The 23500-nt window shown below is 43.6% G+C and overlaps 1 protein-coding gene and 1 long non-coding RNA gene across 20 annotated transcripts in view; both read left to right on the plus strand.

Moving 5' to 3' along the window:
* LOC126874433 (uncharacterized) lies at positions 1-22642 on the plus strand. Its single transcript, XR_007692792.1, has 2 exons — positions 1-2888; positions 21694-22642. It is a non-coding gene; the product is annotated as an uncharacterized LOC126874433 (long non-coding RNA).
* The window catches only part of LOC126874421 (uncharacterized), a 171172-nt gene that overhangs the window by 25834 nt on the left and 121838 nt on the right, over positions 1-23500 (plus strand). The window lies entirely within an intron of this gene.

Here is a 23500-nt window from a genome sequence, read left to right on the forward strand (position 1 = left end):
AATTGGCTATGGGAAGACGAACATGTTCTTGACTATGGCTCAGTAGTAAATTGAACGAATGAAATAATCCGCGTATATTTCATAATAATATTATTCACAATAATTTGGACAATCAATTTTAACGCGGTATTCGCGTAGCACAGGCTGCCTGTTTATGACACAGTGTCGTATTAAATTGTAACATAATAGTAACTAGCTACAGAAGACATAAAAATTAATCTCGATCACGTTACGTGTCAGTAAATACATGGGACACGCTTTCGCCATTCTCATACTAATTCTAATACGTAAACTGCGTCGTCATATGTCTTCTAAACCTACGCAGTTTACCTACTTTTCCCACCTTCCACCGCCTAATTCCACCTCCCTTTTTCCCCCAAAACACACGTTGCCAGCCGTCTGCGATCTGCTCGTCTGCGAGAATCTTCGACAACACCCTAATCGAAGCGAAATGAAACAGCCAGCGTAGCAAAGTGCAAAGCGAATGCAAACTCTAGCGAACTCTGTTCGCCTCTGCATCGTCGAAAAGAACGAGAAGAAGGTTAGTCGATTGCATCGGTCGCTGAATCCTGCGATGCGTCGGGAAACTAACAATCGTCCTATCGTCTGGTCCTCGTGAGGTGACGAAGGAAGAGAGCGGCAGGAAGAGAAGGTCGTCAGAGGTCGCGGTATCGGTCGAATGTTTTCCATCCGGTGAGTAGAGCAGCTACGTTCGGGAGGATGCGGTGTCGAGGTGGGCGTTCGGGATCGATCCCCGACTCCATTCCCGTGACGTCACTGTGCGGCAAGATAGGATGGGGAGAGATGGCAGGAGAGACAAAGCGGGAGGTTTAGGGCGGAGCGGGGCGAACGTGGACACGCGAGCGGTGCCGAGGGGTGTGTAGGTGGTGGGTGCAGTGCCGGGACTCGGGCAGATCCCGGCGACGACGTTGGCCGCGTTTTCGACGGTGGTGCCGCTGCTGCCGGCGTTGACGCACCTTGTGGAACGGCGCGTAGCCCGTCACGATTGTGGTGGTGGTCCTCGTGGTGGTGGTGGTGGTGGTGGTGGTGGGTGTGCGACGTCGCCGGTATCGATGCCGGTGGCTGTGTCTTATTCGCCGGTTTCCGAGCTGCAAATCTCATAGACAGAGGTACGATCGATCGCGACCTTCGAAGACGCGTGTGAAGCGAAGGAGGAGCGCGCAGCGATGCTGGCCGCGATCGTTGGAGGAATCAGCAACCTCGAGGGTGGCGGTGGCGTGCCGGTGACACGACGGTTTAGTCGCTGCTAGTTGACGCGAGGTTCTCCCTTCTGTCGACCGGTGCTATCGTTCTCTCTCTCAATCGCCTCGAAATTCGTTTCGCGACCATCGTTCCTCCGACAATTCCACGATCCTTAGGTTTAGTGACTTCTTCTTCGACATCGTCGAGTTAGTCGTTTCTCGGTAGATGGTCACTGGCGAGTGTGCAACACCGAGCGAATCTCTCGCTTTGGCTGCCTCACGTCCGCGATACGCAGTCACATCGCGTTACTCGATGATAGGAAGCTGCTCGTAGTAGCAGTCGGTGAACGCGTGTGCATATGCTTGTATACATATACATGTATATATAGCTGTTGGTTCTTCCTCGGTCACGACCTTCACCGTGTAATCAAGTTGGTGTCTGAGGTTGCTGGTTGCGCTACATGTGTCAAGGCAATTGTACCACGCGTATCCTGCCAGTTAACTGCCTGGTGTATAGGCGTTGATAGTTGCGTACGTGTGCAGGGAAGAATCGTAACAACGCGTGGTGACGGTGCATCGACTGTGCTGGTTTCTTCGTTCGCAAGAAACGGTCGATAGCACTGGAAGTGCAGCTCCATATTGCTTAAAATACGAGGTGGACCTATCGATTTGGAAGACCGACGGGATCATGAGCAGGATACACTTGATCATTTTCCTCGTCTTTTTCCTGCTCATCGTCTTCTTCTCGCTGCTTCTCTTCTCCTTCTTCTTTCAAGTAATTCTATAATCTCCGAATGGCTATTTTTCGCTTCAGAATTCGCCACGTCCTCGCTTATCAAGATAATCCGTGAAAAGTGGAATATTCATTGGTTTTGCGATAACGCGCGTGTGATTCGAGTGTTGGCCCACACAGCCTCCATCCAGTGTCGTTTCGCGCTCGAGATAAACGTACCTCGGCTGAGAATTCTCCCTGCGATGTAACACGGACGTAGGCAATTTGCATTCGATCTGTCGCGATTAATTTCATTCATCGAATATCTCGAACGGGACTGGCAGCGTTGGCAGGGCCGGCCGGTTCCTTTGACCCAGTGATCCGGTTCGGTACGTAGCGTGCTCCGAGTACGCCACCCACCCGCGGCGAGCGAAATGGAATTCGCGTGCGAAAAATGGCGACGTGAGAGGCGGCCGAATCTTCATCGGCACTGCCAGTTCTCGTAATTCTCCAACCATCTAACCTTCCACGCGAAAGCTCGTTCGCGATTCTTTTTCCCAACCGTTCGCTAAATTCGGGAATGAAGATCGAGCGATAAGAGAAACGCACGCAACCTTTTCGACCGGCGAACGCCTAGAGGCGATCGGTTCGAAGTAAACGAACGACGATAATACGCGTTGGCGTTTGTGATGCACGGGACAAGGAAACGAGAAGATGGCGTGGAAACGCGGAAATCGGCGCAGGATCGCGCCAGTCGATCGACGATAGCGCGATCCAACTGCAGCCGAGTATCGTGAACGCGCGCGCATGCGCGCGCGCGGTATTTTCGAATGACGCGCAACGATCTATCTTCGAGACGCTGAAGCGTTTGCGAAACATGTTGATGCGCTGGAAGAGCAAGGACAAGAGCTCCGGCAAGAGCTCCTCAGCCGGCACCAGTCTTGGAAAAAAGAAGCGTAAATTCGGCAGAGAAGGTAAGAAGCAACTCTTCTTCTCGTCGTCGCTCTTTTACATTACGTTTCTCTCTCTCTCTCTCTCTCTCTCTCTCTCTGGCTTTTAGTTTTTCATGTTCGTGGAACGCCCGGTTTCTTTTCTATTCTTCCTCTCTTTGTCTCTGTATTCTCGAACAATTTCCCTGGTGATTATGTTATTTGTCCACGGAACGCTGGAATTGGCCGCGACAAAGCTCTGCCGCGAGAACAGCATCGATTTTCGATAACCGATTCGGAGGACCTGATGCAACAAGGTCGGAGCATTCTCTCGGTTTACAGTGACGAGATAACGGACGCAAAATGCCTCGTCCCTTGGATGACGATTCTCGTCATTACGCGAAAGCTCGCGAGTATCCGCACACTTCGATCGATCCCAGTAGAAACAGAGTATGTGAACGCTATCGAAGTGTAAGTGAGAACGAATGGCAAACTAACAATTGGAAACGGTGGTTGTTAGGTTTTTCTATCGGGTCCAGTTTTATCTACTATTTGCTATGGGCGAAATCGACGATAAATTAAATTCCTTTTTTTCTGCTGTATACGAAAGTAATTGTTTTGGAAATTATTGCGTTGGCAATTAAGTGATCGCGGATTTTGTCGTTAGGTGGTAATTATGCAAAAAATTCAGTAAAATATCTTGGTCGCATGATGGAAGAAAACGGTGTGCGACTAGGAAGAGATAACCTGAGAGCAATACGCGAATTTGAACGCCCAAAGGACAAAAAAAATGTAAGACAATTACTGGGGAAAATGAATTTTTATTCTAAATTTATAGAAGATGCCTGCGAACTTCTGGAACCACTTCGTAACTTATTAAGGAAAAATGTGGAATTATGAGAAAGAAGAAGCAAACTTCGGCTTAAAGCAATTTGATGGAACGCAAAAAGCCAGAGATTGGATATCAGAGTATGAAACGGAGTGGGAAAAATTAAAAATCCAAAATGAGCAGAAGAAAATCAAGCGCTTGAAGATGTATTTGAAGTTATAGGCGTATCGTGCTGCAGACCAACCCTTGTTGCTAAAAACTTTTAGAAATGAAGTTTTTCAATTTTCCCAGCTGTACCATTAGACGGTAATAAGAAAATCCGCAATCACTTAGTTGTCAACCCAATAACTCACAAAGTTCGTTCAATTTCCACTGAATAAATATCGACTTTCCTTTAGAAGAAAACGCGCGAATTTTTGCAATTTGTACATTCGTTTCGACGTCTTATGATCGCTCGAAACGAGAAAGTTGTCTTCGCCGGGTTCATCTATGTTTTTCATGATCGTGTTTCTACGATACTTTACGTCTAATAGAACGACGCCTCGTTAGAATTTTAGTTGTCTCGAGCTGCATTTCGACTATTCCCCTTTCTCATAAACGCGTAGATATCCGTGCAATATACTTATTAAACGTGTAAACTATACTTTTTAAGTTTAGCGTGTTACAGTCCATATTATATTGGCAACTAAGTGATTGCGGATTTTGTCATTACGTGGTATTGACAAAATCAACAAAACCTAACCCAATAGTATGCTTCGAAGCAATTTCATATTACCAAGCCACGATTTCCTTTTTTATATTTGTTTTACGATTACGCGTATGCATATTATCCTATTCTCGTAAATGTAGAAGCAGTCGTGTCGTTTGTTTTCTGCAGTTGTTTTAACTTTATCGCTGTGTACAACGTTTAAGTGTATTATACTTTCACGGGTTGCCCTATTTTCAATCATGCCGTATCACTATACTCGATTTTCATCGCTGAGTTGATACCAAAGTCAAAGACCCAACAGAAATGGAATTATTCGATTTTTCCTTTGCATTCTTGTTCTGTCGTTACGTACACGTCCTTCTCGATCATTCGAGAGCAAAAAGATACATTTGAACGACAGGTGGATTAAAATGAAATGTTTCTGTGAACTGGAACACGCCAGTGTTTCACCGTAGTCGAATATCGCGGCGTAAAGGTTAATCCTGTGACGGTGAAGGCTGCGTCATCTCGTGACGTATGCACACGTTTCACGTGTATTGTTTTCTAAGCTACGTTTATTGTTGCCGTATCAAAGTGCACGAACGACGTTCATTTTTCGAATTTCCAAGCGAAATTTTATTATCACGTAACATCGATGAATTTTCGAAAATTAACGCATTTCAATTCGATTAGAGATATTTATACATTTTCGAAGAGCGGACAAATGTACAGAATGCGCGTAATATGTAGAAATATACCAACAGCAAGAATAACGGTGACTTAACAAAAGTATTTCAATGTTAAGAAAGGAAATAATTTGATAGATTGCCATTAACATTTCTTAAGCAGAGCGAAATTTAAACAAAGATATGGAAAAAATGCGAGATTACTTAAAATTACTAGTCGGAAACCACCAAATATACCGATGGAGGGTTCAAAAGTACGGCCACGTCCTCTTTGGTTCTACGCTTTGTTCCAACGTGAGCATATTCAAATTGTTAACACTTTACCGACCGCTAGCGGTTCACGCACGTCCGACCGGCAGCTCAGGCGCAGATTCTGCCTGGCGCTGGCTCTGTTTCGGTTTAAACTCTCCAATGCCATTCTTTTCGTTCATCGCGAACGGCAAGTTTTTCAAATTGGTATAAAACTGTAGAAGCTTACAAAACAACGCAACTGAACAAGGTATCTTGGTACTAAATAACAAATTACTGCTCAAATAATGAGAAAGATTGTCGACGACAAAATACCGATTAATATGCTATCGATCGGTAAGCGTCGGCGACAAAAAACCGATTAACCGACTATCGGTCGGTAAATGTTGCAGAAGATGAGAAAAATTTAATTCTGCTCCTGAAAACCAAAAACATAAAGATAGCTTTGATGTGCAATTGATTAACAGCGTGGCGAGCTTTAAAATTGGTTTTGTTTAAAAGACGAGAAATATGTCTTTCCGTTTCCGGCGCGTTCTTCCCGAACGAGAGATAGTCGATGACGAGTTAGACGCGACGTTGATCGTTCGAACGAACCTGCAGGTGTCGTCTGATGCTATTTACAAACGCCTGCTGAAATTTCACAACCGGATAAAGCACGCGACGAAGCGTGCTATTTGAAAGATGTGCGATAAATTTTCTCTGCTATACTATACGGGGTGTCTAATTTTAATCGACCCAAGGTAATATTTTCTAAACTATATATCGACCGATGATCTCTGTTTCTTCGAACGGGACTATGTGGCTTTGTTATATTGGATTGGCAACTAAGTGATTGCGGACTTTGTCGTTACGTGGTATTGACAAAACTCGCAATCACTTAGTTGCCAACCCGATATACCGTTCGATGTAGTTTTTATAATAATTCTCAACGAAAAAAGAATCGCGCTGCTTGTATCTGAAAATGCTTAAAACGTTTAAAAAGATGTTGCAATGTTAATTTCGTGGAAAATGTACGGTTCCATTTGGAAGAAAAAGGTCGCTTTGGAACCTCGGAAGGAGCACGACGCGCCTCTCAAGAAACCAAGCGACTTTTATCTTCGAATAATGTTTAGCTTGGAGACGTTTGCGTGGATCGATTAAAATGAGACACTCTGTATATATAGATATACGTGAGTTCTTTCACTCTTGGCTGCACAGTCTGTAGCATTTTTCTTTTACGCGTTCAAGCGCCTGTTCGCGTTATATTTCCGCAGAGACCATTTCGAAGTAAATAATAGGAAGAAAATAGGTCGTATGACTGTTCGTCGACCAAAGTTCAGCCAACTGGCGCGATCTTTCATCCAACGCAAAACAACGTTAGTTAGCCCTTACCTTGATCTTTCGTATCCGTTAGTTCGGACATGACGATATATCTCATGTTTTGTGATATATTACGTAAACAAATTATTTATCGAAAAGTTGATGATAATCTTAATTTGGAACGTTGATTTCTAAGATGCAAACTTGTATTAGGTCGTCCGAAAAGTTTCTTTCGTTTTATAAGAAAATAATGGATGCACTACATTTTCCGTTTTACATTATTTTATATTATTATTATTTTATATTATTTTATATTATTATATATTATTTTATATTATTATTATTTTATATCATTATTCTTTTATATTATTATTATTTTATATCATTATTATTTTATATTATTATTATTTTATATCATTATTATTTTATATTATTATTATTTTCTGTTATTTTATATTAATATTATTTTATACTATTTTATATTATTATTATTTTATATTTATCGAATTACGTATGATCCATCTTGTTCTATCGAAACAAAGATCACCACGTTCGACACATTAAGTTTCATATAAAGATGCATCGTTGTAAAAGAGGTGTCTGTAAAAGAAAGACACTTTTCGGACAACCTAATACGTTGTCGATCCGATGCAAGTTCCAGTCGAGGAAAAGATCGAACATTTTAAAATCTTCGGCGTACAATTTGAACGTCAGATGTTGCTGCATCTTCTGGCATCTTGAGCCATTTCTCTTTAAATATTAATAGAAACTTGATGTTAGTACACATCTATCAATCAGATTGTCAACATCGTCTTTGCCAAAGACGAAGCGTCGATCGCAGAAACTTTGTTCCACATCTTCCGAGGAATCATCTCATCTTTCGTCGAGGAATCGTACGTCGGTTGGTTGCCACTTAGGTAGCAGGTACGCGTTAGCCCTATAGGAGGAAATGCTAAGGGAAATGTTGGGTGAGACGACGATAAGGGACGCGTTATTGAAAGGCCGATTACCGACCAAACGACAAAGTATCTGAGTTTCTCAGCTGTGGCGAACGTGCATCTCAGGCAGGCAGGTTGACAGGCAGAGAGCGGCTACACCCTGTGGCTGTTCCTCCACGCTTGCGCGCAGGTTGCACACCCCCGATCCTCCTTCTTTGCACCTCAATTCCCCGCAACCCGTTCTCCTTTCCTCCAATTTCCTCTCCCTCTTCGTTGCTTCTCTCTCTCTCTCTCTCTCTCTCGCCTGCTTTCTTTCTCTTTTCCGCTCTTCTCTTCCTCGACAGTATTCTATCGAGTCCTCCTCTCGGTCGTGTCCCGGGTGTGTACACACCCCGCGCGTGCTTCCGCTGTCGGCAGTGGTTACGATACCACCACTGCTACTATCAGTAGCACCTCCGCTAGTAGCAGCAGCAGCAGCAGCAGCGTCGGCGGCGGCAGCCTCCGATCTGTCTGTCCCTCCCTGTGGCAGCGCTGCTCCTGCCGAGAACAGTTACGTCGCATCTTTGCCTCGCGTAAGATCGTTATCGTGCATTGTTCGGCTTCCATCGCTCATCGATCGTCGGTCAAATCGATCGTCAGACCAACGTTGACCGTGGTCAGGCGTCAGTGCCAAGGGGAAACAAATCGAAGAAAACTCGGACGATGCTGGCCAAGCGAGTCAGACACTTGGATATTCGAGGAGTACGTTGCCGCGAGGCGTGTTTCCGCCACGATCTCGCAGAGCCTGTCCCTTGAGATCGAAGAGGAACAAGTGTGACGCGGATCCACCGCTCGATTGGTGCGCTCGAACTGCAGCCCTCGCCGAATCATTCGGCGAATGCTTGATCGTCGGCCGCGAAATCTCACGTTCTCAAGTCGGCATGCGTATTTTCGTCTGGAGGCATTGCGTATCGTTGGACGGTAAGGAAGCGACGATCTAATTCATACGACTAGTTTTGACCCAATAATGGCGATCGACACGGTCTCGGTCGATAACGCGTTCCACGTAGCCGTAGTTGACCGGTAAAAGTATGCCACCTCTGGAGCAGTCGCGTTTGAAAAAAGAGTTCGATCGAGCCATTATTGCGCAAAACTGTTTCATCTCTGCGCCTTTCTCTGTCCACCTGCGCCCTCGGTTCACCAACCAGGCGTTTCCCGCTTCGTTTCGTTAATTTTCCTGACTCGCAGGGAACGCGACAATGCTCGGTTTGTATTAAAATCGTTGCTTGGAAATTTGCTGCGACAGTTTAAGCCGCGTAAACGTTGGAACGCGCGAGGGGAGCGCTTTAAACGAGCGCATTCGAGCGTTTGTTTACGTTCGCCGAATTACCCCATCGCGAACAAGCGAATTCCCTTTTCCATTCCAACTTTCCATTCTCGCTCGATCGCTTATTCGCTTGTTCCGAGAAAATGGAGGTAGAACGCCGAGAGAGTAGGTCTCCTGAACCTCATTTCGCGAGATAATCGTCGGAAAGATGGTAGGTTCGCTTCGCGGCAAACCGCCTGCCAACCAGATGATTTGGTTTTTTAATCGCCTCCGCCTACGCATCGGGTGAATCGTTACTTTCGCCACGACCCTTTTCTTTCGTCGTTACTTTATTTTACGTGGGATAGAACGTGCACGCGCCACCCATTCCCTCGTCGAAGATATACAGCGATGGTAGTTACTTTACGACAACGAGCGGAACGAAGGGATGCACTTTGCGTTTACTAGGTAAACGGCCATTCGTAGTATACGTTGCGCCTGCATCCTGCTGACCCACTTAACGCGCGCGAACTTGGACCGTGACGTGGCAGGAGCCAACGATCGAAACGCAACCCCCTTCGACCAACGGGAACCTGCCTTGCATCGTATTTTGGTGCAATTTTTATTTTTGAAAGGAGTAGGAAAAATTTTTTTCCCTAAAAGAGAAATTGTTTTTAACACTTTACCGACCGTTAGCGGTCCAACAGCATACGCACGTCCGACCGGCAGCTCAGACGCAGGTTCTGTTTCGGTTTAAACTCTCCAATACCATTCTTTTCATTCATCGCGAACGGTATGTTTTTCAAATTGGTATAAAACCGTGGGAGCTTACAAAGCAACGTAACTGACGCAACTGAGCAAGATACCTTAGTACTAAATAACAAATTACTGCTCAAATAATGAGAAAGATCGTCGGCGACAGAACGCTGATTAATAGGCTATCGGTCGATAAGCGTCGACGACAAAGAACCGATTAATCGGCCATCGGTCGGTAAAGTGTTAAGAAGAGTGGAATAAAAATAAGGAATTACCGATTCTTCGATCTATGACTGGTTGAAAATTTAACACGAATTAAGGCTGTACGATTGACGCAGGTGTTGGCCGTTACGCGTGTTCCAGTTCCACGTAGTCTATAACGAGACGAAGAGAAAGAAAGGATTTTATCTCTTCCGCTCTTGTTTTTCAGTTTAAGGCTATTCTCTTTCTTTTTCTATTCCGTCTACGCTATTCCTAGAATTAATTCGCTATGTAGATAGCGAGTCCTTGGTATAATCTACTTTACTGCGTGTGTTTTCAATCATTTGCGACTCGATGTCATGCTCTTTCCATGGGCAAGAAAGTTTCTCACAGTCGAGGATGGTTTGTACTGTGTTGGCAACTAAGCGATTGCCGATTTTGTCAATAGGTGGTATTGTAGGAAATTTTCTCAAAATAGCAAAGCTTGTCTATCGATCGAAACTTATTTAGTTACTATAACGATCGTACAAAATAAAATTCCGAATTTTATTCCACAATGGTAGAAAGTTTGCAAGTAAAAACGAGTACGAAGTATGATCGACGGATGGATTACGGTTTATGGTAGATCCCTGACGTAATAACATAGAACAATTATTTAGCAACGCGAAGAAACAATATGAGATAATTGGTGATCGGAAAAAAATAATCGAATCGAACGAAACTACGCTACAGCGCCATATGGGTCACCGGTGACCTCAGTGAGATAAATTCATCAATGATGACTATATACCGTAAAATATCTCTTGTAGGTAATATTTCAACGTTATATGCATCGCATAATAAAAAGTTGATCGTGGCGCCACGGTCAAATCTCGTGAAACTGGCGTGACATTCAACGTGTTAAACCACAGAAGAATACGAACCGAGAGCCAGGGTTATAGCGTTAAATACACGCGAAACCTGACACTCACAGTCCATTCCAATTTCTCCAACGACGAACGTATCACTCTCTTCTTTGTTCTTTCACAGCAATTACCATCGCAGGCGTACAAAACGACGAATCAAAGTAGATACGCGACTCCGCCGTGGCCCAGTTTCTCTGCACGCGTTTCGATCAGAATCTCGGGATTGCGGAGGTCGCGACAGGTTATGTTTTACGATCGTCTGGAATCGGCCGAATGCTGCCGATTTACGTGACCTAATTACCAGGACGAATCCTTTGTCGTTTCCGGCGTGTGTGGCGCGTTCGAGGTTCCTCTCGATGCGCTATCGATTAATCGTTTCGACCACCGCCTCCGCGGGACCGCGTTAAAACGACAAATTTCCACGGACGTCGTTTCTTCGACTTTCCTCCTGTTTCTTCGCGTTTTCCACGTTCGAGCAACAGTTTCGCTTAGTCTAAACGAAATACAAAGCTGTCGACGTTGTTTTCGATGGAAATAACGAGACGTCTTAAAATTAACTCGACCTGTGCCGAACGAATCGGTGACCCAATTGCGGCGGCCCAAGCGAATTTCGATCTCGCCGCGTAAATTGCGTTTGCCCTGCCCCACGCACGGGCTTCTGCAACCTGCCTGCGAGCGCCTTCCAGTCCAATTATTGATTTTATATCGATTAGCGCGAAAAACACTTTTCGTTGCTCTGCAGTTCACCTCGGCTCTTCGATGCTTCGATGAAATTTAGAAAAGGATTTTTCAACTACAGATTTGCAAGATAATCCGCGATATCGTGAAATATCATTCTCAAAATGTTTCGTTTCGATGGTTTCGCAGCTGCGATTTATAACGCTACGTCGAACGCCTTGCTCGAGTTTCTTTCATTCTACTGCGTAGACGCGGGCAGATCAATCGCCGTAGTTGCGTTTCTATTTTCCAAATGTTCTTTCGATCAACGTATTTCAAGAACGAGTCCGATCCGCGCTGTCGTATTCGACATTTTGCTCGCGTTTCTCTCACTTTGCGTGACAAAGAGTTTAATCGAGAGGACCGAGAGGAACATTGTAATCGTAACGTTCTATTCCCAGCGACGGAGTTGGCGAGGAGAAGCAGAAACTAGAAAAGTAAACGAGCAGGTCGTAGCCCAAAGGAATAAGCGCGTTCGGGGAGAGGCGAGGGGATCGATGCCGCGAAAACGCTTAGATTCGGCTTAGGTTTTTCTTTCCTCCTGTGTTTCCTTCTTTCGCCTCGTTTCCTGGCTGTATCCGGGCGTCGAGCTACGTGTTTAGAAGTCTGCAACTTTCGTTTGCTCGGATGCCGAGTGTGCAAGAGAGGATTTCCCTCTCTTAGCCAAGCTTTCTTCTTCCGCTGTCGGCGATAAAGGAGCGGCGGCTGGTTCAAACCCACGTACCTCTGTGGCGTACCATTTATGATCGTCCCTTGCCAAACGGAAGAGAAACAACGTTGAATTTTAATCGAGCGATCGTATCCTTTGCAAACGAATTACGTTCCTTTTTCTTTCTTTTTATACAGTTAACACTTTGATTGCCACGCCGAAATCACGTGTTTCGCATACGACACCACGGGAGTATTTTTATTATTCAAAGCATATAATGGCAAAATAATAATAAATTGATGATGTAAAACAACATTCCTCCCCAATGGATCGTTCATCTTCTTGGTGCTCACGGGTGACTACCGTCGCGCCTTGGTAACAATTGATAGCGACATATTATAACAAAGCTTCGTTTATTTCAACAAACCATTCGCATTCGTTATTTCGTCGTAGGCAAAACGTGCAGAATATATTGTTATTCCTCTGAACTTCTCGATGCATTCGGTTTGAATTCTCAAATGACACTGACTGCCCTTCGATTTTTTCCTTTGTCTTCTCTGGGAGACAACCCCCACCACGCTCGGGTCTCGCAACCGTTCGCGCCTATGATCACGTATGCCATCTTCTTTGTGTAGGTAAAATAACGGACCGAAGGCGAATCGATGTTTTTCGGAACTAGCTGCTTCACACAACTATGCGCTTATCGCTACATTGTGTATATTTCGCCGGCTATGTAAGACGATCTGTCTGCGACACTGTAGTACCAAGAGAGACGGTTAGGAGCACGGCCTATAGTAGGCCTCGGGGCGTAACTGTTATTGTTAAATACATAAATTTCAAACGCGATGATATTTTATAAACAAGCAACAGAAACAAAAACCAATCAGATTTTAGAATGGCGCTCGCAATGCACCTCACACAGTGCCATTCACCAGAGCTGTCAAATATACTTATTCGACAAAGATTGCGACACGAAATGCAGATGAAAGAAGGGCAAACGTACCTGGCACGAAAATTTTGCAGAGAGTGGTATAAAAAAAATGTTAAACAGTTAGGGTTAAAAATTGCTATGAATCGGACGAAAAAGGTGATCACCTATCGTCCAGATTGTATCGATGAGCTACATTTATGTTTAAAGTGTTTTAACACATTGCACCGTTAGATGCAAGATTTCTTCTCATTTTTTTTATTGATGTTCTAGTAAAAATGTTTAATCGTCCAATGGGCCACTTTTAATTTCAAAGTATCTTCTATTTATCGGCTATATTCAAAATTCCCTAACTGTCAATTTTCATACAATTTTTACAATTGTAAGAAGTTGAAGCGCTCCGGTCACCGATGACCACCCTGGCGTCACAAGAGAAACCGTGACCAACGTGGCAGTCAAAGTGTTAAAACGGATTTTTTACACAGTTAAGACACACAGAAATACAGTCACAATTTGCATACACGTTGAAATAAATTGAAACGAGTCTCGCGTTTGTTTCGTAAGGCGATCAGAAGGTGTAAGGCAACAAGAAGAATCGCGCAGTGGTTAAATCCGTTTGCGGACCATACGTCGCGTTAAAGAAGACAATCTCATAGAATACTGTCGCCCATAAGTAGGGGAACATTTTTGTCGATTTTTGTCAGCAACTTTGTTATTTAAACCATACGAATTACTGGCGCACTGGAAGATTTTTTTCTATTTTGTCTATATGCAGACGCGTTGAATACAAAGCACATGTTGAGCAAAAAAGAAAAAAAAGGAAGAAAGAAAGGAAAAGATTGCGCTCGTCAACTTTCAAAAGAAGGAAGTTTCGTCGCGTCGCGAAGCATCTCGTCCACGAGAATCAAAGTTCAGATTATTTGACATTTTTTATGATTGATTCTAGGAAAATGTACAAAGACACAGAGTTACTTTTCCCTACTCGTTACTCGACGTCTTTGTTTCTTTTTCATGGAAACGCTAGTATCCACCCTGCGGTACCATAAAGCTTAGTTATTCGAGCGAAATAGGTCGACCTCCCTGTGAACTTGCGACCCGCTGTTAACTTTGTTCGAAAGTAAATCATTCTCGCTCGCGCTTTTCCGGTCAACCTCTTTCGATTTTTCGGAAAACCTTTCGCGACAGTCGTCGCCGGTCATACACTTTACGTCGTAAGACTCTAATCGCATACTGCCGCTCAAAAATACGTGGACATCTGCACTTATTCTTAACAGACTATAAATTAGACAATTAGACAGATAGAAAGAGGCAGGACGATTTTTCCAACGTCTATACGATAGTGTATATCGTAGTTGTTGGATCGATACAAATACAAATTTTCGACGTGTTAATACTAGAAACAGTTTATAGAAATTTTATGGACATGTGACGGCACTCGACAACAAATACCGCCACTCGATACTAACTTCCACCGGACGACGGTAGCGCAGTAGTTAGCGCCTTAGGTTACGAACGTTCGAGACACGAGTTCGAATCCCGGCGCCCGTAGTCCGATTTTTCTTCCATAGAACATAAATGAGAAGAAAGTAGCAGTAGTTTATAGCGACGTCTACATCAGCAGCAGCAGCACTATCGCGACAACTACTACTATTACACCTCAGACAGTTTATATTGGGTTGGCATTAGGTAGTAATGACAAAACTCCGCAATCACTTAGTTGCCAAGAGAAATAGAAATGGCGAGGCGCGTGATAGGAAGCGCGATCGTCCGGTCTACGTTACGAACAGAGAAGAATTCTATCGCGCGATTTAAACGTTATTGTTAGGGAGAAATTGTTCACGTGTATTCGGACTACGACAAATGCTTCGTATTCTGATTCGATAAGCAACAGGATATTTAAATCTGCTTTTCTTATGCAAAGCAAACAATACAGGAATAGCTCAGTGTTCAATAGCGAAGAGTACAGAAGCGAGGGACAAAAGCGAAGAGAGAAGCGTTTATTGTGAGATAAAAAATACAAGCAATGGATAGGTAATGAATGACAGAATGAATAAAGCAAAATGAAGTGTAATAGGGAGCTTATTTATACAGGATGGTGCTTTCTAACTGGTCGTTATACGAAGGAACAAATTTTCCATGTGACGCGTTGTATCTGTATCCGATAAAGTGGAGTTTGAAAGTTTTATCAAATATACTTTAGAGGCTGGGCACAGGCTGGCTATGAATAAACAATCGGCAGGAGGTTCTTATTACGCGAGAATAAAATTGTAAAATAATATTCTCCATGGTTTTCACGCAAATAGACTTCGAATATGTTTAGTTAAGAACCGAACATGGCACACGCGCACGACGCGTTCGAAAATTTATCTTCCCCGGAAGGGAGAAGCAGCTTACGAAACCAATCTCCTTCTACGTTTTTCACTTATTTTTACACGTAGTTTAACCTTCTGTCGATTATTCGTTGCTGTCCAATCGACGATCGATCAAGTTCCAGCGTATTTGTCAAATTTTCAAAGCCGATTTGCTCGGAAACGACAACATTCCTACTCTATATTCTCTCTCGTAGAATCACGCCGACCAATGACGAGCAGAGAAATAACCAAAGAGTCGAGACGTTTTTACGTTACCCTGGTTACTCGCAAGTTTGAATTTCACGTTTTCCTTTTCACAGTTTGCATATTGTTGGGTTGGCAACTAAGTGACTGCGGGTTTTGTCATTACGTGGTATTGTCAAAATCCGCAATCACTTAGTTGCCAACCTAGAAAGTGCAATTTCTGCACCGTCCACCTGAAACTAACAAACAGATAGATGTGCCGTGTCCAATTGCTAAGGCGACTGTAGGTGTACGAGCGATATGAGCGCGATGGGTGCGTGCACGCATTCTTCAGTGGGTTATCGTGTGTCGGTGAAAGGTGGAAGAGAAGAGTTGGGTCGACGACTGTGGTGGGGCGAGGGGGTCAGACCGAGGTCGGGGTCGGAGCTGTGGGGCAGGAGAGATGAGGAAGGACCGCACCCACCCCGGTTTATCGACCGGGTTACACCCTTAGCCAGCGCTCTCACAAATTCTCCACCTTATTACTTACGTTTTCCTCTTTTCTCTTCTCTTCTCTATCTTCTTATTTTCTCGCCAGCTTGGCGGGCGCATTTTCCGAGAGGAAAAGCTCGACGAATTATTACGTTCGCGAAGAAGAACTGGGTTACGAGAATCGATCGCGTTTCTCGCGGTCAGTGAAAAGAATCCGGCGAAAATATTTCCGGTGGAATGGAAACGTTCGGATGAAAATTACGATCAACGTTCACGGCTAATCTGTTGAGGATTTTTCAAGGTTGTTTTGCGCATCGCGCGTATCGTTTCTTCCTTTTCAACGTTACGATCGACGCGCTAGAAACCAGTTTACGAACGGACGACTATCTTTGTCCGCCTCGTGTTTTCGACTGTCTCGCGGATTACGGAGATAAGCTTGCGTAATAAAAAAGATTTCGCGATAATCCGTTGGGAAATCTGTCGCAAAGACGTTTCACGATTCTCTGCTACAGTCGCCTGAAATTTTGAACTCGCTAGCTATCGAGTCGTAGTTTGGGTGGAAGCCAACGTCTCCGCTCGCGAGGACGTTGCTTTCCAGTCCTTTGACCTCGTTTCCCCAACAGATTCCTCGCAGGATATCATCGCGTAGGTAAACGAAGGGATGAGACAGCGATAAAAGTTAAGAATCTCGTGAATCGTTCGTCAACCGTTTAGTTTCTTTCGCGACCGTTTCGCGTAGCTGAAAGAGCGTCGATCTTCCATGACGCGTCTCTTTATTTTGCTTCTAAGTAGACTGGCCATTAAACATCGGCACACCCGCTGATACAGTGTAGAACCTAATGAACAAAATAAATCTACAAAATAATCTATCGATCGTATCGACTGTTCGTCTGTCTTATGAAATACCAAACAACGTAGAATTTGTTCTGATAAAACTGACTCGTTAGAGAAAGCGTAGCGTAGCCGACGTGATTATGGCGTAAGTTCGTAGCAAGGAGCCGAGAGGAGAAAAACGTGGAACGAGCAGGCAATATGTGAAATAGGAGCGCAGGAAACAAATCCTTGGGGCCGCTTCCGCTCCGTTTCGTATTTCGCGGCGCGGTGGGTCGAAACAATGGGGCGTGAGGATACGTAAATCGACGCGGGAATCGAATAAAAAGACGAGCAACCGATCACCGCCCCTACGAACGACGTAAACCAACTTCCGTTCGAAAGTAGACGACGAAGATGATTCAATTGCGCGGTTAGCGTCGATCGAACAGTTTGCAGCGATAAGCAGCTGCGATGGTGCAATTACGTTTGATATTATTACGTAGCTAAATTCTGTTTGAAACAGTAGGAAACTTTTGATAAATTTTATAGAAATTTCTATGTAAATTCTCTATAGAATTCAAACTTCCCGCCAACCGACATATTTTACTTTTACTTTGTTTTACCGGCAGCCATTTTACTGAACGGAGTAAATCACTAGAGATGATCGGTAATTTAACGCTTGGAAAATCGATTTTCCAAGTATAATTTGTAATAGATTTGCTATTAATTGTTATTGGATAGAATTTAATTTATTCTCAAAATAAACTCGATTTTCCATAATCGATCTTCTTATTTACTCCAAGGATTTACGTTATTTCATGTAGCATGCAATGTTAGTGCGTTTAAGGCCATTTGAGTTGGAAACTTATGCCTCTATTGCAAGCAAATTTTACACGTACCTCGATTAATGCTATATAATAGTATAATAAATAAAATAATATTAATAATAATAGATAAAACTCGGCCAAATCCACTTGGTCCCTTAACAGACAGACGATCGACATCTTTCATTCCACTGGTCTGTGGCAGTTGAAAAAATCTAACGCATAAGGCCACAAACCCTTTTTATTTGAATATCTAACATCTATATATTTTTCTATCATGTACAATATATTAGGTTGTCCGGAAAGTATCTTTCTTTCGCAAACGTGTTTTTTACAACAGTGCACCTTCGTACAAACGTGAAACCAAGTCTGTGGAATGTCACGGTGTTTATCTCAACAAAACAAAATGCATTATACGTAATTCAAGAAAGTAATATAAAAGAAAAAACGTTGTGCGTCTATTATTTCCCGATAAAAACGAAAGAAACTTTTCGGACAACCTAATACCTTTACTACCAGCCTTTCCCTTAATTATTTACGCAAAAATTCCTTTCAAATTAAATTTACATGTTCTCAGTGTGTACAAAATTAATGTAGGTTATACAGTTTTTTAACACGCAGATTTAAAATAATAAATATATAGTTAAATATAATTATAAACAAATGAAGCTCATTTTCTGTCTTGTTAATATTTGTTATGATACTTTTCCACATAATAATGCGAGTCGTCAGCTATTTGTTAGAATATGCACGCATTACCGTTGCTTTGTTTTCGCAAACATGACAATTCTCATCTCTACAAATGAACATTTTGATTCTTATTCATTTTACATAAATAGAAAACTAAAATCTGTTATAGCTCCGAATAAATATGAAAGATGACATTAATTGTACTGAAAATTCATCAAAACTTATATGTGAGAAATCTTTAAATCCTGAATGTTTGCATGGGTTTAAAATAAGAGTATTTCAAAGGATATTTTGTTTATCGCATAGCAATTTTTACGTGTTAAACATAAAACAAGTAATATGACAAGACACGGTGATGATTTAAAACATTTCGTTCTAAAAACATCGACAGATTTTCTTCGTCTTTTCCGACAACCTAATATGTCCATCCGAAAATGTGAAGTTTCGTCGTTGATAGACTGCGACGACCAAATTGCCGTAACGTTGTATCGTTGGGAAGCCGAGTTCGTTGGTACAGCAGTTGCTCGTACGAATGCTACGCGAGGTCCTCGTGAAGGAAGATCGAGGTCAAAGGGAGAGACGACGTGATTGGCAGCGAACCAGCAAGGGCTAATCGATGCGCGAGAAACCGGAAGCCAGAGACGGCAGCGGAAGAAGAGAAGAGGAGAGGAGAAAAAAGAGAAAAAAGAGAAAAGGGAAGCAATGGAACGGAGAACGGAACGAAAGACGTTGAAGATGAAGAGAGAAGATCAGAGGTGAATGACGCAGAAAGACAGATGGAAGGGTGACAGAGTCGGCAAGGAGAGGATGGAGAGCGCGCGGACTGCAAAAGCAACGAAGAACGTCGAGTGCGAGGGAGTTGGAGGAAACGCAGAACGCCATGGAGCAGCGTGAGGAGAGAAGAGGAGCGAAGAGGAGAGGAGAGGAGAGGAAAGGAGAGGAGAGGAGAGGAGAGAAGAGGAGAAGCGAGGAGAAGAGGGTAACGCGGTGCAAGCTTGTAGGGAGCGTCAGTGTCAGTGTGCATGCGGACGGCGAGTCGGCTGGCGGTGTGGGAGTTGGCGTTGCGTCGCATCGGCAGCCAACCTGCAATTGCAACTGTGAACGCCAACTCGTAGAGCGCGAGTTTCGAACCGATCCATCGGCAGATCGAACGTGTCGACTCGAGTTCCGTCCGTTGGAGCCGACAGTGCGCGACGTTGCGGACGATGCGAGACAAGTTCGTTGCTTCGCGATCGCGGAGTGGCTGGTTCATCGAGCGAGATATTTCTGCGTACGATTGCTCCTCCGATCGATCATCCATAGGAAGCTCGTGTATGTTTTGATAGAGACAGAAGTAGAAAGAAGCGTATCGTTAAAAGAGGAAAATGTAGAGATAGGAGAGGGAGAAGAACGGGTTCTGCCATCGCGGCTCCGCCTTTCCTCTTCCGCCGTCGTCTCTGCCAACTTTTATCCGCCCCACGGTATTCTATTAAAACGCTCCTGTATCTCGTCCCATCTTCTTCTCTTGTTTCGTGCGCTCTAAACGCTCCATGTCCTTCGGTGTCGACCAGATTCAGCTAAGTGGCGAGTTTCCTCGATGGAACAGCAAGAATTGGGAATTGGCGCGCTCGACATTTCGCGCCTGTCGATTATTCATCCTCCTCTTGCTCGGCGACCGGATAGCGTAACAGACGCGAGGGTTAAATAGCGGACGAGAGACGATTCATCGCATGTGTCCTTGACCCAACTCGAAGGCGTATCCGACAGCGCTTCGGTGAACGCTCGTTATTCTTCCCTTTCCTAGTTATTTATTTATCGCTCGCGAGAGAGGCCTGCAATGTGTACGAAGAATAGAGAAATTACATGGACGTGACGATAAAATATGTACATTGTACATACGGTTATTCTCAAAAGCATTGAGAGCAGCGGTTAAGTTGTGCTACAGTGGCAATACTCTTGGGAGACAGCGTAGATGGGACGGCTGGAAAAAATAACGCTCACAGAGACGCGTTATATTTTATGAAATTACCGTTCAATCCCCCAGTGGAGCTCGGTTTTCAACCAACTTGCCATTACGTGCAAACGTATCGACTCTGTCAGCCTTCTAAGTATTCACCAGAGTGCATGATCTACAAAATGGATCAACTATATCGGATCCAGATAAATAGAACGATAGCCTATAACACGTGAAAGTGTGCTCGTGTATCTTGTTATAGTGCACGCACCGTTGCCACCCACGTCAGATACGTAGAAGCCAGATCCGTGAACTTTGCATCTGCAAATTTTTCTAAAAGCGTTCGTTCGTCCATCCTTTCAAATAAAATTACCATCGGATCAATGAATTCGTCATCGACGCTCTCGCGAACATTTTTCATCGATTCGTAAGTGCAATACGATTGTCCACGATTTGTCCAATCGAAATCTTTTCGTCGGTCTTCCGGAAAGCGGACAAACGAAAATTATTCGTTGGACAAATCGTGGTCAATCGTATTCCACTTGCGAGTCGATGAAAAATATTCGCGGCTATGTCGATGAAGAATTCTTTTGTTTGATCGTAATTTTATTTTAACACGTTCACTGTCGCGTCACCCATATTCGGGTGACAGCAAAGTTTCTGATAGGGCCGCGTCATCCGTATTCGGGTGACGCTTGTTTGACTACTTGCGAAGGATCGTCGTAGGTATTTGAAAAGATATTCCACAGGAAGCAATAAAACTATTGAATTGTTATAAAAGTAATACGAAAATGGTTTGTTAAGAAAATTATTCAGAATGTAAAAATTCGAAGCATTCTATACAAAGCTGAGTTTGGTCGGACAATTTGGAGAATAAGTTGTTGTTTTCTTTAAATTCTCCCGTGTCTTTGATCGGTCCGTTCGACGTCTTTTATCCGCATAACATAGTTTGCACGCGCGACTAGTGCTTCTTGCGAAATCATTTTTTCGAACGGCGATATTATGCCGATTCCGTCGAAGACAAGGATTTTTGTATTTTCAGACAACCCTAATAATTTTCCAGCTAATAATTCTCTAAATCTTCTAATATTTACATCCTTCCTTGTTGCAATTTTCTGATACAAGTAAATTTATTATTTCGTCATCAACGAACTGCTCGAACACGTCATATGGATTAACATCGCCAGGTAATTGCCTAATGAGACCGTCTGTCTCTGGAAAAAAATGATTTCTGCCAACCACTAAATTCATTTCATTCATCAAATTGAATTGTACTTTCCTCGGTATCATCAGTTCTTCTTTCTTCCTCAATGACCAATTCTTGTAAAATCTCGTCAACAGTATCTTCGTTACATTCAGTATCACTACGATTGCACTTATCAATATCCGAATCAGAATCAGACGATGTAATTCTATTTATATTTCTATTTCTAGGAAATCTGATTTCTTCCTCATCGCTGCTATCCGAATTTGTGTAAGCCTCTTAACAGCTTTCTTTTTCACTGCTGTTTGACTCACTAAGAAATAAGTTTTCCATTTTTCTTTTCGACATTGTAACGAATTAGGGCATTTTAAGTTATCTAAAATATCGGTGGCAATCTAGCAAAGTGCGCTTGGTACAGCGGCACTCGTGGCCTGAAGGAGATTTCGTTGAAAACACGCGTGGCAGTCAACGTGTTAAAGGGCGAACGAGCGAATGTCGTTTGCTCTTTTACAAAAGTTTGCGCTTTGTCGACGCCAACTTCTCGGACCCGTAAAAAAGTCAATTTTACGCCGTTTAAATCTGTGTGATATTTTTGAACGTTTCCACAAGTATAAATTCCTAATATAATTTCCTAACGTAAATGCATCCGCCGACTACGATAACCCGAAGGTTTTACAACATGAAAATCACACGAGAAAGACACGACATAAGCGCACTCGTGTTAACTTTTTAGCCGTCGATTCGCATACGTCGTGCTGCAGTTTGGATCAAGTTACTTCGTTTAAAAATCTAGTTTTCCTGCCTAGTCGTTGTCTATGTGACGATTAAACGACGGACAAATAAGCTCTCCGACAGGTTTCTCGGCTTCTCGGTTTCCCGGCCGCGACAGACACGAGAAGGCACGTTGTATTATATTTAGACGATCGATCGGCGATCCGGTAGTTTTTACTCTGCAAATTTGCATGGACGTGGTGGTGATTTTAAAAATAAACCATTTCCCTGCTGGCAGCGCTATACGGCACGTTACGATTGTCCTTGACCCGTAGAAAGCCCATTCGGGTGGACGCGAAGTAGACTCGCGCGTTCCTTCACGCTCCAAAAGTTGCGCGTACTCGGTCGATTCGCTTTAAAATGGAACACTGAAAACAAAAAAAAAAACAAAAAAGAAAAAAAAAGAAACGAGGACGAGATCCATGAGAGGATCGTTTTCTCGATCTACGAGAATTTTCTTCCATTTCGAAGATCATCTTTGTAGGAGAACGACGTAGGTGACGTTCGACTTTGACACGCATCGAGTATTGCACGAACAAGCGAGCAACCATAAAAGAGTTGAAAATTGTCATTCTAACTTTTGCTACGGGCTACTCTATTTCACGTTACGTTCCTCTATGAAAATGTGGTTAAATCAAAAATCCAAAGAAGAGATCATGGTTTGACTATAATCATCGGTCGTGAATCGAGGAAAATCGTGTGCATCGTATTTGCAGGACGAAAGCTTTCGTTTCCGCTCCCTTTGGCAAGCGTGTCGATTGCGTCGGTAGAGGCGCGACGCCCGGCGTCGTCGTCGCCGCGACTCTTTTTATATCCCAACTCTCTGTTCGTTCTGATGGCGTACACCTTCGAAAAGCGCGTCTCGTCGTTTCTTTTTTTCCTCCTCCCTTTTTCATTTTTTTTTCTCTTTTTCTTTGTTCATAGCATGCTCAGGGCGCAATCCTCTTTCCGCCAAATGCCCCCCGGATTCGCCTCGACGATAAAACGACGTCTGGCATCGGCAGAGAAACGCGAGAAACGCGGCGACCGTAATTAACAGCCACTAGCTTTTTTCCAATCGTTCGAAGCTGCGAGACGTTATTCTCCAACGAATGATCGTATTAAGTTTAAAATAAGTGCTCTTTTCGATTTAATCCGGTCGTTCGATTTTACGATCGATAAAAAGAAATTCTAATCGCGAAAACTTCACCAAGAGGCTGCGTTTCGTTCGTCTCGGCAACGCGAACGCAACGTTAAGATACGTTTTCGATAAACCGGGGAACACGC

The sequence above is a fragment of the Bombus huntii genome, chromosome 16, assembly GCF_024542735.1.
Source record: "Bombus huntii isolate Logan2020A chromosome 16, iyBomHunt1.1, whole genome shotgun sequence".
NCBI lineage: Eukaryota > Metazoa > Arthropoda > Insecta > Hymenoptera > Apidae > Bombus > Bombus huntii.